The following is a 17,697-nucleotide window of genomic DNA, read 5'->3' as shown; positions in this document are numbered from 1 at the left end:
ACGCGCGGCCTTTCGGTGAAGTGTCGCTCACCCCCCCCCCCCTTTTTCTGTAATCAGCACGTCCGTCTCAATACTGGAAGATGCCGATAGCCTGGAGTGTACCAATAACGCGGTGGGGGAGTACCACCGTCCTTCACCTTTAAGAGGCATTTTCTGCCGCCAGGAGAAAAAAAAACAAACAAGGCCGCGGGCGGACAGAGGTGGTTTGGCGTGGGGGGGGGGGGGGTGCCAGACCGAGCGAGGGAGCGGGCGGCCGGCCGGGCCTTGGAGGAGCTGAGTGAGGTAAGGCCGCGGGCAGTGTTGCTTCTCCCAGCCGCCGGGGCCATTGGGTGGGCCGGACTGGAGCCTGGAGGTCAGCGGGCGGCGGGCGGGCGGCCTGAACCGCGAGGCCTGTGCGGGCTGGGCCGGGTCGCTGGGTGCAGGGGGGGCGGGGGGTCAGGAGGCAGCAGGGGAGACCCCGGCCCCGGCCCAGCCCCAGCCCCCACACCCCCCTCACCCTGACAGAAACCCCCCCCCTTCACCCTGACAGAAACACCCCCCTTCACCCTGACAGAAACCCCCCCCTTCACCCTGACAGAAACCCCCCCCTTCACCCTGACAGAAACCCCCCCTTCACCCTGACAGAAACCCCCCCCCTTCACCCTGACAGAAACCCCCCCCCTTCACCCTGACAGACCCCCCCTTCACCCTGACAGAAACCCCCCCCCTTCACCCTGACAGAAACACCCCCCCCCTCACCCTGACAGAAACCCCCCCCCCTTCACCCTGACAGAAACCCCCCCCCTGACAGAAACCCCCCCCTTCACCCTGACAGAAACCCCCCCCCTTTCACCCTGACAGAAACCCCCCCCTTCACCCTGACAGAAACCCCCCCCTTCACCCTGACAGAAACCCCCCCCCTTCACCCTGACAGAAACACCCCCCCCCTCACCCTGACAGAAACCCCCCCCCCTTCACCCTGACAGAAACCCCCCCCCTGACAGAAACCCCCCCCTTCACCCTGACAGAAACCCCCCCCCTTTCACCCTGACAGAAACCCCCCCCTTCACCCTGACAGAAACCCCCCCCTTCACCCTGACAGAAACCCCCCCCCCTTCACCCTGACAGAAACACCCCCCCCTTCACCCTGACAGAAACCACCCCCCCTTCACCCTGACAGAAATCCCCCCCCCCTTCACCCTGACAGAAACCCCCCCCTTCACCCTGACAGAAACCCCCCCTTCACCCTGACAGAAACCCCCCCCCCTTCACCCTGACAGAAACCCCCCCCCTTCACCCTGACAGAAACACCCCCCCCCTCACCCTGACAGAAACCCCCCCCCCTTCACCCTGACAGAAACCCCCCCCCTTCACCCTGACAGAAACCCCCCCCCTTCACCCTGACAGAAACCCCCCCCCCCTTCACCCTGACAGAAACCCCCCCCCTGACAGAAACCCCCCCCTTCACCCTGACAGAAACCCCCCCCCTTTCACCCTGACAGAAACCCCCCCCTTCACCCTGACAGAAACACCCCCCCCTTCACCCTGACAGAAACCCCCCCCCCTTCACCCTGACAGAAACACCCCCCCCTTCACCCTGACAGAAACCACCCCCCCTTCACCCTGACAGAAATCCCCCCCCCCTTCACCCTGACAGAAACCCCCCCCTTCACCCTGACAGAAACCCCCCCTTCACCCTGACAGAAACCCCCCCCCCTTCACCCTGACAGAAACCCCCCCCCTTCACCCTGACAGAAACCCCCCCCTCACCCTGACAGAAACCCCCCCTTCACCCTGACAGAAACCCCCCCCCCTTCACCCTGACAGAAACCCCCCCCCCTTCACCCTGACAGAAACCCCCCCCCCTTCACCCTGACAGAAATCCCCCCCCCCTTCACCCTGACAGAAACCCCCCCTTCACCCTGACAGAAACCCCCCCCCTTCACCCTGACAGAAACCCCCCCCCCTTCACCCTGACAGAAACCCCCCCCCTTCACCCTGACAGAAACCCCCCCCCCCTTCACCCTGACAGAAACCCCCCCCCTTCACCCTGACAGAACCCCCCCCTTCACCCTGACAGAACCCCCCCCTTCACCCTGACAGAAACCCCCCCCCTTCACCCTGACAGAAACTCCCCCCCCCTTCACCCTGACAGAAACCCCCCCCCTTCACCCTGACAGAACCCCCCCCTTCACTCTGACAGAAACCCCCCCCTTCACCCTGACAGAAACCCCCCCCCCCTTCACCCTGACAGAAACCCCCCCCCCCTTCACCCTGACAGAAACCCCCCCCTTCACCCTGACAGACACCCCCCCCTTCACCCTGACAGAAACCCCCCCCTTCACCCTGACAGACCCCCCCCTTCACCCTGACAGAACCCCCCCCTTCACCCTGACAGAAACCCCCCCCCCCTTCACCCTGACAGACCCCCCCCCCTTCACCCTGACAGAAACCCCCCCCCCTTCACCCTGACAGAAACCCCCCCCCCTTCACCCTGACAGAAACCCCCCCCTTCACCCTGACAGAAACCCCCCCCCTTCACCCTGACAGAAACCCCCCCTTCACCCTGACAGAAACCGCCCCCCCCTTCACCCTGACAGAAACCCCCCCTTCACCCTGACAGAAACCCCCCCCCTTCACCCTGACAGAAACCCCCCCCCTTCACCCTGACAGAAACCCCCCCCTTCACCCTGACAGAAACCCCCCCCCCTTCACCCTGACAGAAACCACCCCCCCTTCACCCTGACAGAAAACCTCCCCCCTTCACCCTGACAGAAACCCCCCCCCCTTCACCCTGACAGAAACCCCCCCCCCTTCACCCTGACAGAAACCACCCCCCCTTCACCCTGACAGAAATCCCCCCCCCCCTTCACCCTGACAGAAATCCCCCCCCCCTTCACCCTGACAGAAACCCCCCCCCCTTCACCCTGACAGAAACCACCCCCCCTTCACCCTGACAGAAATCCCCCCCCCCTTCACCCTGACAGAAATCCCCCCCCCCTTCACCCTGACAGAAACCCCCCCTTCACCCTGACAGAAACCCCCCCCCTTCACCCTGACAGAAACCCCCGCCCCTTCACCCTGACAGGAACCCCCTTCACCCTGACAGAAATCCCCCCCCGCTTCACCCTGACAGAAACCACCCCCCCCTTCACCCTGACAGAAATCCCCCCCCGCTTCACCCTGACAGGAACCCCCTTCACCCTGACAGAAATCCCCCCCCGCTTCACCCTGACAGGAACCCCCCCCCCCCCCTTCACCCTGACAGAAACCCCCCCCCCACCCTTCACCCTGACAGAAACCTAATTCACACTAACAGGTTTGTCTCAGGTACTGGAGGATAAGAGCTGCTGGTGGGCACTCACTCACAGGGAACTGTCTCTACACCGGCCTACAGTCACTCACAGGGAACTGTCTTTACACCGGCCTACAGTCACTCACAGGGAACTGTCTCTACACTGGTCTACAGTCACTCACAGGGAACTGTCTCTACACTCTACAAGTGTCTTATATAAATTCAGCGTAACCTCCCTGCTCTTGCACTCAATGCCCTTATTAATAAAGCCCCGGTTACTATATACTTTAACTGCTCTCTCCACCTGTCCTGCCACCTTCAGTGATCTTTGCACATATACACCTAAGTCTTTCTGCACCCCCTTCAAAATTTCACCCCTTTTTTTATATTGTCTGTCCATGTTCTTCCTACCAAGATGCATCACCTCACGTTCCTCTGCATTGAACGTCATCTGTCACCTATCTCCCCACTGCACCAACTTGTCTATGTCCTTTTGAAGTTCCACACCATCCTCCTCACAGTTCACAACACTCCCAAACTTCGTATCATCCACAAACTTTGAAATTGTCCCCTGCACACCAAGATCTAGATCATTAATATATATCAGGAACAGCAAGGGTCCCAATACCGACCCCTGGGGAACTCCACTACAAGCCTTCCTCCAGCCTGAAAAATATATCCATTGACCATTACTCTCTGCTTCCTATTTTTCAGCCAATTTTGTATCCGCGTTGCTACTGTCCCTTTTATTCCATGAGCAATAACTTTTCTCGCAAGTCTGTTGTGTGGCACTGTGTCAAATGCCTTTTGAAAGTCCATGTACACCACAGCAACAGCATTACCCTCATTGACCTTTTCTGTTACCTCTTCAAAAAACTCCAGCAAGTTACTTAAACATGATTTTCCCTTTAGAAATCCATGCTGGCTCTTCCTTATCAACCCATATTTTTCCATGTGACTGCTAATTCTATCCCGAATAATTGTTTCTCGAATCTTGCCCACCACTGAAGTTAAAGTGACTGGTCTGTAATTTCTGGGCTTATCCTTACAACCTTTTTTGAACAAGGGTGTAATGTTTGCAATTCTCCAGTCCTCTGGCACCACCCCTGAGTCTAGGGAAGACTGAAAGATTATGGCCAGTGATCCTGCAATTTCTACTCTCACTGCCTTCAATATCCTTGGATGCATCTCATCCGGCCCCGGTGCCTTCTCAACTTTAAGTACCAACAATCTATTCAACACTTCCTCCTTATCAATTCTGAGCCCTTCTAGTGTCACCCTGGCCTGGGGGAGCGTCTGCCTCCATGGTAAAGACAGATGCAAAGTATTCACCTCAGCCACGGCACCTTCATCCATGTGTAAATTCCCTTTTAGGTCTCTAATCGGCCCTATTCCTCTTTTACCACCCTTTTGCTATTTATATGCCTATAGAAGACTTTGGGATTCCCCTTTATGTTGGCTGCCAGTCTTTTCTCATAATCCCTCTTTTTTCTCTAATATGCTTTTTCACCTCCCCTCTGAACCTTCTGTATTCCTCTTGGTTCTCAATTGTATTTTCTACCTGACACCTGTCATAAGTGCACTTTTTCTTCTTTATCTTAATTTCAAACTCCTTTTTCATCCAGGGAGCTTTGGATTTCTTAGTCCTACCTTTCCCTTTCGATGGAATATACCTTGACTGTGCCCGAACCAATTCTTTTTTGAAGGTAGCCCATTGTTCAGCTACAGATTTTCCTGCCAATCTTTCGTTCCAGTCTATCTGGCCCAGCTCCATTCCTGCCCCATTGAAGTCGGCTCTTGTCCAGTTAATTATTTTTACTCTGGATTGCCTATCGTCCTTTTCTATCATCATCCTAAAACATACAAAACAATGATCACTGTCTCCTAAATGTTCCCCCACTGACACTTGATCCACTTGGCCCACCTCATTTCCAAGAACCAGGTCTAACAGTGCGTCATTTCCTGTTGGATTGGACACATACTGCTGTAGAAAATTCTCCTGATCACAATCTAGGGACTTTTGCCCCTCTCCACCCTTTACACTACCACTGTCCCAGTCTACATTCGGGTAATTAAAGTCCCCCATTATAACTACTCTATAATGCTTGTATCTGTCTGTAATTTCCCTGCAGATTTGTTCCTCTACGTCCTTCTCACTGTTTGGCGGTCTATAGACTACACCGAGCAATGTAATTGCTCCCTTTTTGTTCCTTGGCTCGAGCCAAATTGATTCAGTCCTTGAACCCTCTGGGACATCCTCTTTCTCCAGCACTGCAATGCTCTCCTTAACCAATCCTGCCACCCCTCCTCCTTTCCTATCTTTCCTTCCTTTTCTAAACACCTTGTACCTGGGAATATTTAACACCCAGTTCTGCCCTTCCTTCAGCCAGGTCCCTGTTATCACCACAACAACATATTTCCACAGGACAATCTGTGCCTGTAATTCCCCAATCTTATTTACTATACTCCGTACATTCACATACATGCACAGTAACCCTGATTTAGATTTTGTTACTTTCTCCCTTACCCCGACTTTACCTATTAACTTACTATTCTCTACACTATGCGATCTGTCCCTCCCAGTGTTTTGTGCACCCTGGTATTCCTCTCTAATATTTTTTCTTGGTTCCCACACCCCTGCTGAGTTAGTTTAAAGCCCCCACAACAGCACTAGCAAAACGCCCCACAAGGAACTCAGTCCCAGCTCTGTTCAGGTGCAACCCGTCCGGCTTGTACAAGTGTCATCTCTCCCAGAGCCAGTCTCAGTGCCCCAGGAATCTAAAGCCCTCCCTCCTGCACCATCTTTCCAGCCACACATACATCTGCCTTATCCTCCTATTTCTGTACTCACTGGCACGTGGCACTGGGAGTAATCTGGAGATTACTCCATCCGAGGTCCTGCTTGCTAATTTTACACCCAGCTCCCTAAATTCTGATTGCAGGACCACATCCCCCTTCTTACCTAAGTCATTGGTACCAAAGTGGACCATGACCTCTGGCTGATCACCCTCCCTCACAAGGATGTCCTGCAGCCACTCCGTGACATCCTTGACCCTGGCACCAGGGGGGCAACTTACCATCCTGGAGTCACATCTATGGCCACAGAAACGCCTGCCTGTTCCCGTAACCAATGAATCCCCTATCACTATTGCTCTTCCTTTCTTCTTCCTCCCCTCCTGTACAGCCGAGCTGCTCGTGATGCCACAAACTTGGCTCTGACTGCACTCATCTGAGGAACCAGTGCCCTCACCGGCTTCCAAAATGGAAAACTGATTTCTGAGCGGGACCCCAGGGGACTCCAGCACTACCTGCCTACTTCTCTTGGACTGCCTGGTGGTCACCCATTCCCTCTCTGTCTCCAGGCCCTTAAGCTGTGGTGTGACCACCTCTCTGAACGTGCTATCCACGTAGCTCTCAGACTCGTGGATGTGCCACAGTGACTCCAGCTGCTGCTCGAGCTCAGAAACCCGCAGCTCAAGTTTCTGCAGCTGACAGCACTTCCTTCATATCGGTCACCGAGGACACCGGTAGCATCCATGACTTCAGACAAATTACAGGACATGCATTCCACTTGACTGAGCTGCCCTGCCATGTCTTAACCCTACTTCCCTTACAAGACTTCTTTATTCTTGTGTTCCAATCCCTTTGCAATAAAGGCCAACATGGCATTTGTCATCCTAATTGCTTGCTTTACCTGCATACTAACGTATTATGTTCCTTGTACATGTATACCCTATATAATTATATATATATATATATATATATATATATATATATATTTATATATACACACATATATATAGTCCCTCTGAACATCACCAAGTTTCAAGCCTTTCAAAAAGCTATTCTTAGTACCAAAGTGAATAGCCCCGTACTACTTCACATGATACTCCATTTGCTCACGTAACCTGTTCATTTAACCTTTGCAGCCTCCCTGTTGTCCTCACAGCTTACATTCCCACATCAGCAAGCTTTGATATATTACTCTCTGTCTCTTTTGTCTAAGTTATTAATATAGATTGTGAATTGTGAATATCGGGAGGCAGTGGCATAGTGGTATTGTCACTGGACTGGTAACCCGCATCCCTTTGTATCCCTCCTCATTGCTTCCTGTCCATTAACCAATCCTCTATCCGTACTAAAATCACAGAATCTCACAGTGCAGAAGAGGCCCTTTGTCCCATCGAGTCCGCACCGACACCGATAAAATATCACCACCCAACTTCCTGAGACCTTTCCTTACGCATTAACCATTTGGGATTTTTTGCCATTCGCCTTTATTTTGTGCCCTTTCATTGTCGATCTTTGGAAAGCTTTGCTTTATCTACTCTGTGATTTTGAACACTTCTATCAAAACTCTTAGCTGTCTCTGCTGTAAAGAAAACAACTGCAACTTCTCCAGTCTGTCTTTGTCACTGTAAATCCCACCTCCAGGAAACTATTCTCGGAAACCTGTTCTGTTGCCTCTGGAAAGCCTCCACATCCTTTGTGAAGGGTGGTGTCTAGAACCTGCCGCGTACAACAGCTAATGTTGCATATAGGTTTAGCCCCTCTGCTTTTCTAACTTGCCCTTTTACTCAATATGCCTTTGAAAGACCTTTAGATTGACAGCTAAGAGAATCCATCCCTATACTGTCTTTGGTCCTCATTTCCTTTTCTCAGTTTTCCTACATACTTTTTAATTCAGCCTGATTCTGCCTTGCATTGCCAACCTGATATCTCATCTTTTTTTCTGCTTCATCCTGCTCTCTATCTGTTTAGTCATCCAGGGGAACCCTGGTTTTGGTCACCCTCCCCTTCCACTGTTGGAATGTACCTATCCTGTACCCAAACCATCTCTTTAAAGGCCTCCATTGCTGTATTACATTTTGGCCTGCTAGTCTGTGACTCTAATTTATCTTGGGTAGATCTCCTCTCAATTCTCTAAAATTAGCCCAGTTAAGTATATTTATTCTAGATTGCTCATTTCCCTTCTCCATAACTTATTTAAACTGTATGTTATGATCACTATTTCTGAGATGCTCCCCCACCTTGTCATTCTCCACTTTACCTACTTCACTTCCCAGGACGAGATCCAGCTGTGCCTCCTTCCTCATTGGGGAAACACACTGATCCCGAAAGTTCTCTTGAATGCATATCAGAAATGTCTTCCTACCACTGCCCCTCAACATAATCGCAGCCACACTCCAGATTGGGTTGGTTACTAGGGGGCTGAATCCTGATGAGGGAATGTATGTCTGATTAGCATATTTTAAAGAGGTGCAGTAGTCACAATTGTTGGGCATACTTGCAGACTGTTACGTATGCATTATTGATGAGAACAAAATCAGTGTTGTGTTAATTGCTGTTACTCTCTTTGTTACTGAATGGCAGCTTTAAAGAAAGACTTGCATTTGTGTAGCACTTTTCACAATACAGAATGTCTCAAACTGATTTACAGTCAATGAAGTGTAGTCACTGTTGTAATGTAAGAAACACCACAGCCAATTTGTGCACAGCAGGCTCCCACGCACAATAATGTAATAATGACCAGATATTTTTGGTGGTGTTGGTTGAGGGATAAATATTGGCCCAGGACAGCAGGAAGAACTCCCCTGCTCTTCCCAAAATAGTGCAGGCAGATCTTTCACATCCAGCTGCGAAACGGAGGTCCGGTCTGTCTTAACATCTCACCAGAAAGATGGCACCTCCCTCACTGTTGTACTCGAGTGTCAGCCTTGATTTTTTTTTTGTGTGCTCCAGTCCTGAGTGAGACTTTAATCTGGAAACCAAACACTGATTCTGTAATGTGTTGAATGCATTTACTTGTTTTCTAAGTGTGTGTAAGGTGTTTTCCACTAGAATGACCATACAGTTCAAGAACTGTTACTGTAACCACGCCTGTGACTATTCAGCAATTGAACAGTCTACTAGAGTGACTGAGTGAGCTGTGTATTTCCAACATCAGTCCTCGTTTATAAAAGGATATACATTCTATCCCTGTTTTCCCATTAGAGAAAATTATTTACAAAGGATTATTTTTTTAATCCATTCATGGGATGTGGGTGTTGCTGGCTAGGCCAGCATTTATTGCCCAGCCTCAGTTGCCCTTGAGAAAGTGACTGCCTTCTTGAGCCGCTGCAGTCCATGTGGTGTGGGTACTCCCACGGTGCTGTTAGGGGGGGAATTCCAGGATTTTGACCCAGTGACAGTGAAGGAACGGCAATATATTTCCAAGTCAGGATGGTGAGTGACTTGGAGGGGAACGTCCAGGTGGTGGTGTTCCCATCTATCTGCTGCCCTTGTCCTTCTGGATGATAGTGGTCGTGGGTTTGGAAGGTGCTGTCCAAGGAGGCTTGGTGAGTTGCTGCAGTGCATCTTGTAGATGGTACACACACTGCTGCTACTGTGCGTCAGTGGTGGATGGGGTGCTTGTCAAGCGGGCTGCTTTACCCTGGGTGGTGTCAAGCTTCTTGAGTCAACTAGTCATACTTAAAAAATACACAGGGATGTAATTAATTTGTGGGATTGAGCGGCACTGGCAAGGTCACCATTAATTGGCCCTGAAAAAGTGGCAGTGAGCCACTGGATTGGCAGGGCCATTTTGTGGGCAGTTGAAAAGGCAACCACATTGCTGTGGGTCTGGAGTCACATGTAGGCCAGACCGGGTAAGGTTGGCAGTTTTCCTTCCCTAAAGGACATTATGGAACCAGCCGGGTTTTTACAACAATCTGGCAGTTTAATGGTCCTCATTAACAAGATTGGCTTTTTATTCCAAATTAACTTCATGAATTGAATTTAAATTCCTAGGTTCCATGGTGGGGTTTGAACCCGTGTCTACAGATCAGCACAGTCCAGGCCTCTGGATTAGTCACCTAGCGCATAGTCATAAGCACAGTGCTTCTGTTACATGTTAACAGGGGTGAACTGACTGCTCTCTTTGTCCTGCTCCTCAGTTGGTTATAACAGAGTTTGAATTTAAAAGGGAGGTGATATTGCCAATAATATATTATATATTTAATTGTGTATAGTTCAGTGCAAGAAATAAGCCAGCCAGGTTCCTTAAGTTAGCAATTAGAGTTAAAGAGATCAGAAATTAACAAAAAGCTTGAAATGTACAAATGTGTCCAGCGACCCACTAATCAAAAACAATAGACAATTCCTGCCCCAAAGCATGGAAAAAGAAATAAAACTCTGCCGGGTACCAGACCTAAAAATAACTTGGCCAAGTAACAAGTAAAGTCAGAAAAAAATTATCCGCGGAGTGTCCAGAGGCTTGTTCAAAACTGAAGGGTCCCGGTCCACAGCTGCTGGTTTTTGGGTTATCTCACTGGAGGCGGTGGTGTGGATTTGGAATTCTCCTTTTAAAAACTCTCGGTTTGCAGCAATGAGGTCTTAGAAACATAGAAACACCATTGGGAACATCCTTCCTGCATCTACCCTGTCTAGTCCTGTTAGAATTTTATAGGTTTCTATGAGATCCCCCCTCATTCTTCTGAACTCCAGTGAATATAATCCTAACTGACTCAATCTCTCCTCAAACGTCAGTCCCACCATCCCAGGAATCAGTCTGGTAAACCTTCGCTGCACTCCCTCTATAGCAAGAACATCCTTCCTCAGAAAAGGAGACCAAAACTGCACACAATATTCCAGGTGTGGTCTCACCAAGGCCCTGTATAATTGCAGCAAGGCATCCCTGCTCCTGTGCTCGAATCCTCTGGCTAAGAAGGCCAACATACCATTTGCCTTCTTTACCGCCTGCTGCACCTGCATGCTTACCTTCAGCGACTGGTGTACAAGGACACCCAGGTCTCGTTGCACATTCCCCTCTCTCAATTTATAGCCATTCAGATAATAATCTGCCTTCCTGTTTTTGCCACCAAAATGGATAACCTCACATTTATCCACATTATATTGCATCTGCCATACATTTGCCCACTCACTCAGCTTGTCCAAATCACACTGAAGCATCTCTGCATCCTCCTCACAGCTCACCCTCCCACCCAGCTTTGTGTCATCTGCAAATTTGGAGATATTACATTTAGTTCCCTCATCTAAATCATTAAATATATTGTGAATAACTGGGGTCCCAGCACCGATCCCTGCGGTACCCCACTAGTCACTGCCTGCCATTCCGAAAAAGACCGGTTTATTCCTACTCTTTGTTTCCCGTCTGCCAACCAGTTTTCTATCCATCTCAATACACTACCCCCAATTCCACGCGCCAATCTCTTATGTGGGACTTTGTCGAAAGCCTCCTGAAAGTCCAAATAAACCACATCCACTGGCTCCCCCTCAACAACTCTACTAGTTACATCCTAGAAAAATTCCAGTAGATTTGTCAAGCATGATTTCCCTTTTGTAAATCCATGCTGACTCTGTCCGATTCTGCCACTGTTTTCCACGTGCTCAGCTATTAAATCTTCTATAATGGACTCTAGAATTTTCCCCACTACCGACGTCAGGCTGACTGGTCTATAATTCCCTGTTTTCTCCCTTCCTCCCTTTTTAAATAGTGGGGTTACATTAGCTACCCTCCAATCTGTAGGAACTGTTCCAGAGTCTATCGAATCTCGGAAGATGACCACCAATGCATCCGTTATTTCTAGGGCCACTTCCTTAAGCACTCTGGGATGTAGATTATCAGGCCCTGGGGATTTATCGGTCTTCAATCCCATCAATTTCCCCAGCACCATTTCCCTACTAATACTGATTTCTTTCAGTTCCTCCCTCTCACTGAACCCTGTGTTCCCCAACATTTCTGGTATGTTATTTGTGTCCTCCTTTGTAAAGACAGAATCAAAGTATGTATTTAGTTGGTCAGTCATTTCTTTGTTCCCCATTATAACTTCCCCTGTTTCTGACTGTAAGGGACCTATATTTGTCTTCACCAATCTTTTTCTCTTCACATACCTATAGAAACTTTTACAGTCAGTTTTTATGTTCTCTGCAAGCTTACTCTCGTACTCTATTTTCCCCTTCTTAATCAATCCCTTGGTCCTCCTTTGCTGAATTCTAAACTGCTCCCAATCCTCAGGCCTGTTGTTTTTCTGGCCAATTTGTATGCCTCTTCCTTGGATCTGATATTATCTCTAGTTTCCCTTGTAAGCCATGGTTTGGCCACCTTTCCTGTTTTACTTTTGTGCCTGACAGGAATAAACAATTGTTGCAGTTCATCCATGCGCTTTTTGAATGTTTGCCATTGCCTATCCACCGTCATCCCTTTAAATAACGTTTCCCAATCCATCATAGCCAACTTGCGCCTTATACCATCGTAGTTTCCTTTATTAAGATTCAGGACCCTAGTCTCAGAAGCAACCATGTCACTCTCCATCTTGATGAAGAATTCTATCATATTATGGTTGCTCATCCCCAAGGGGCCTCGCACAACTAGATTGCCAATTATTCCTTTCTCATTACACAATACCCAGTGTAGGACGGCCCGTTCTCTCGTTGGTTCCTCAACGTATTGGTCCAGAAAACCATCCCGTATACACTCCAGGAATTCCTCCTCTACGATATTGTTACTAATTTGATTTGCCCAATATATATACAGATTAAAGTCACCCATAATTACAGATGTTCCTTTATTGCATGCATCTCTAATTTCCTGTTTAATGCCATTCCCAACATCACCACTACAGTTTGGGGGTCTCTATACAACCCCCACTAACGTTTTTTGCCCCTTAGTGTTTCTCAGCTCTACCCATACAGTTTACACATCATCGGAGCTAATATCTTTCCTCACTATTGTGTTAATTTCCTCTTTCACCAGCAATGCAACTCCACCGCCTTTTCCTTTTTGTCTGTCCTTCCTCAATACTGAATACCCCTGGATGTTCAGTTCCCATCCCTGGTCACCCTGCAGCCATGTCTCCGTAATCCCAACTATATCATACCTGTTTACATCTATTTGCGCGGTTAATTCATCCACTTCATTGCGAATGCTCCTCGCGTTAAGGCACAGAGCCTTAAGGCTTGTCTTTTTAACATTACTTGTCCCGTTCCCACTATTTTTCACTGATGTCCTGTTTGATTCTTGTCCTTGATTTCTCTGCCTATCACTTTTCTTATTCCCCTTTCTGTCTTTTTTTCTTGTCCTTGATTCCCCCTCCTCTGACTCCTTGCATAGGTTCCCATCCCCCTGCCATTTTAGTTTAAACCCTCCCCAACCGTTCTAGCAAATATTCCCCCTAGGACATCAGTCCCAGTCCTGCCCAGGTGTAACCCGTCCAGTTTATACAGGTCCCACCTCCCCCAGAACCGGTCCCAATGTCCCAGGAATCTGAAACTCTCCCCTTCACACCATCTCTTCAGCCACGTATTAATCTGATATATCCTGCTATTTCTACTCTGACATGCACGTGGCACTGGTAGTGATTCTGAGATCACTACCTTTGAGGTCCTACTTTTCAACTTACTTCCTAACTCCCTATATTCTGCTTTTAGGACCTCATCCCTTTTTTTTGACCTATGTTCTTTGTACCAATGTGTACCATGACCACTGGCTACTCACTCTCCCCCTTCAGAATGTCCTGTAGCTGCTCTGAGACATCCTTGACCCTAGCACCAGGGAGGCAACATACCATCCTGGAGTCTCGTTTGTGGCCACAGAAACACCTATCTATTCCCCTTACAATTGAATCCCCTATAAACATTGCATTCCCACACTTTTTACTCCTCCCCTGTGCAACAGAGCCAACCGTGGTGCAACGAATTTGGCTGTTGCTGCTTTCTCCTGATTGGCCATTTCCCCCAACAGTATCCAAAGCGGTATATCTGTTTTGCAGGGGAATAGCCACAGGAGATTCCTGCACTGCCTGCCTCGTCCTCTTGCTCTGCCTAGTGGTCACCATTCCCATCCTGCCAGTGGACTCGTGGCCTGCAGTGTGACCACCTCTCTATACATGCTATCCACGATACTCTCCGCCTCGCGGATGCTCCAGTGTCCCCAGCCGCTGCTTCAGCTCCGAAACCGGGGCTTCCAGGAGCTGCAGCAGGAGACACCTCCCGCACACATTCTGGCCCCTGGCACTGGACATGTTCCTGGCTTCCCACGTAGAGCAGGAGGAGCACACCATGACTTACCCCTTTAAATTAAATTAAACCTTTTTGAAGATACCTAATATCAAATAATATCAATTACTCTTGGGCCTTTCTTCCCTGCTCCTCGTTGTTATAGAATATAGCTCTTACAAACGATGAACGTCAAAATAAGACCTTAAAAACTATAAGTGATAAAAGTAATAAATACTTACCCGACTGTACTCAAAGGATCACCTCGTTCCCTCCTCACCGATCCCCCTCCGTCACAAAACTCCAACTTAAGCACTCTACTGCAGCCCAAAGCAGCACTCCAGTGCAGACAAAGTCAGCACTGTAAGATGGCCTGTTTTTATACTCTTTGAATCTAGTCTCTGAGAACCTGTTTAAACCAGTTATCTAATTAACTAGTTGTCGCTGCAAACAGAGCCTGTATAAACCCTGTTTTAAAGCTGGCCTAAAACTCACCTCCTTCCAACCCAAACAGCAAATTTTAGTTAATTACTAAATTAAAGAAAGACTAGACTTTAGATAGAAATTAACTCTTAAATTCTCTCAGTCACCAAACTCCAACAGCCCCGGCGCAGCCCGAGGGTGGATTTTTCAAATCGCAATAGCTCATCTTCAGCAAGGGAGGTTTCAGAAGAAAGAGAGATGGGGTAAGGCTGCTGCCTCTTTGGCAGTTTCTCTCATTATTTAAAATCCAGTATAGTTTCATCCATGCGTTCAGTCACGTGACCCCTCTCTCTTGGTTTCAATCTCAGCCTACCTTAGCCACTGACTCAGAGCTCCGTAGATTCTGTCTCCAAAAAGCTGCTTGCGTCCTTCACAAATGCATTATAGTAGCTGCTTTAGTTCAATGTCCTTTGCTTTGGAAAAGTGTTCTTTTGAAAAAAAAAAGTCATAATTTCTGCCATCGGCTGGATGTTTTATATATAATATTTTATGTAACATCTTCACAGCAGCTACCAATTCTCTTACACAGAATTACATAGGATATACAGCACAGAAGCAGGCCATTTGGCCCAACCAGTACATGCTGGTGACCGGCAGAACAACTCGTGTGGAAGGGGAAAAACTGACATGGATTAGTTGGGACAAATTTTTATGTTGCCATCTGTAGGTATGTGCCTTGTGAAATATTCTTTTAAGGTGTGTTTTTATCCTTTAGGTGCTTTAGTTCTGTTTGCTTTCACTGCTCTTGTCTTGGAGTTATGATCTGCTCACCCTGCTTCATAAACTGAGATGTTTGTAAACGATAAAGGGCTCTGATAGGGTTGACGTAGCGAAAGTATTTCCTCTGGTGAGGGAGCCCTGAACAATGGAACACGATCTTTAAATTATTCTAGGCCGTTCAAAGGTGAAATGCAGAACCACATCTTCTCACACAATGGAACTCTCTTCCTGAAAAAGCTGTGAATTTTGGGGGTCGGTTGGAAAATTTTAAAACTAAAACCATGATCTGATAGAATGACGGAGCGGATTCAAGGGCTGAATGGCCTCCTCCTGTTCCTATGCGTTTCCATGCATTTTGCATTCTAAACTCAACTATATCTACATCCTCAAAAAAAAAAAATTTGCTGGAGAAACTCAGCAGGTCTGACAGCATCTGTGGAGAGAAAGACAGGGTTAACTCTAGTCATACGGACTTGAAATGTTAACCCCGTCTTTCTCTCCACAAATGCTGTCAGACCTGCTGAGTTTCTCCAGCATTTTTTTTTCTTTGTTTGTTCCAAATTTCCAGCATCTGCAGTATTTTGCCTATATCTATATCCTGTATGATTCCCCTAATATTAAACCCTTGTTATAACTTGCAATTCTTTCAACGTGTTATTGGGGTCAGAGGGGGGGGGTGGTTAATAAGAGATTTGATAGGTTTGTAAAGACTGACAGGTTTAAATGAGGTTAGACAAAAAATCTGTTCCCATTAGCCGCATGGTGCAAGGACTGGGGACGTGGGTAAGAGACGCAGGGGGAATGTGGTAATGACCTTGACCTCACTGTCCAGGAGGGCGGTAGAAGCTGAGACAAACGACTATTCATTCTTCTTCTATTCAACTATTGCAGGGCTGCGGGGGAATGATACTGACTAGATTGCCCTGCAGAGAGTCGTCCTGATTTCAATGGGCTGAATGGCCTCCTGTACCATAATAACCCTTATTTTAATATTCCAGCCTACATCCAAAGAATGTTTCCCAGTAATCAGGAGTGTCCATCCACCCAGGTGGATACGTTGACTGTTTCCATTTTAAAATCCCGATGTCCACACTTGTGTGTGTAAAACAGGAGCTGTAAAGATACCTTCCCCACACTGGCAGAATCAAAACGAGGTGAATTCAGATGGGTCATTTCTGTGGACAAGTGGATGGAGAGTGCAATGTAGAGCTGAACGTGTGATTTTAAAATCTGGTTTGAGATCAGACCGACTACCTGGTCCTATGATTTCCCACATTATAAACCCACTTGGTTTGCAGCATCTGGGGCTTCCTGTGTGCTGTGTCACAGGAGATGGACTAATAATTACATTGAATTTACAGCACAGTCTATGCTGGTGTTTCTGTTAAACGCAAGTCACCTCCCACCCTAATTTATCTCACTTTATATCCTTCCATTCCTTTTGCCTCGATTATCCCTTGTGGTAGTAAGCTCCACATTCTCACTGCTGGGAGGGTGCTGTTTACAGAACGGTATGTCTTACAGAAGTCTCCATGGTCTCCTGTAGGTTAACTGTAAGTCTTTATTAACTACTCAAACTATTTACACAGGTACAGTAAAGGGTACAAGCTAAGAGCTACCTCCATGCTTGGGTCTTTACACGCCTCTGCTCAAAAGTACTCTGGGCCTAGGTCTGAGTCATGTGTTCTATTACATCACTGTGTGGGCAGTACTGTATTCAGTCCCACATTAACCCGATATGTGCCAGGGTCTTATATTACACCTCTTGCACCCCCCCACCCCGGCCCCCGGCCACAACCAAGTCTTTATCCAATGTATTTGGAGTTACGTGAGTTTACATCATGTCTTACATTGTTAACAGTGCCAGTTACATTGTTGTTACTACCAGCACTATTACTATATTAGCAGTGCTCCATCTCCCCATTCAAGTCCTTGAATTTAAAGGTTCAGGCAGAATGGAAGCCTCATGTCCTTCCATATCTTGTTTGCAGTTCTGTTGGAGGAGATAGGCTGTGGTTTCTGGTCCCTCCTGTTGGCCTGGAGGGTGAGCTGGTATCTGGGTATGCTTTCATTCTTCCATTCTTTTGTGTTGGTCTACATTTGGCCATTCCAACACAGGACTGCTTGCGTGCCAAACAGCATAAGCAGCAAGTGATAGACAGAGCCAAGCAATCACACAACCAACCGATCAGATCTAACCTCTGCAGTCCTGCCACATCCAGTCA

At 48.0% G+C, this 17,697-nt stretch overlaps 1 protein-coding gene across 3 annotated transcripts in view; it reads left to right on the top strand.

Annotated features, from left to right (window-relative positions):
- Positions 1–212: 212 nt before the first annotated feature.
- The window catches only part of klhdc3 (kelch domain containing 3), a 125,553-nt gene continuing 108,068 nt past the window's right edge, over positions 213–17,697 (top strand). For 2 of the 3 annotated variants that reach the window (XM_078534959.1, XM_078534957.1), the window contains exons 1-2: positions 213–282; positions 15,282–15,419. The gene's annotated coding sequence lies outside the window, so the exon portion shown is untranslated. The remainder of the gene's footprint in view (positions 283–15,281; positions 15,420–17,697) is intronic. The other variant, XM_078534958.1, reaches the window with a different exon arrangement.

This window comes from Cetorhinus maximus, unplaced genomic scaffold (genome assembly GCF_964194155.1).
Source record: "Cetorhinus maximus unplaced genomic scaffold, sCetMax3.hap1.1 HAP1_SCAFFOLD_163, whole genome shotgun sequence".
Taxonomy (NCBI): Eukaryota; Metazoa; Chordata; class Chondrichthyes; order Lamniformes; family Cetorhinidae; genus Cetorhinus; species Cetorhinus maximus.
This window is presented reverse-complemented; position numbering and strand designations above follow the sequence as displayed.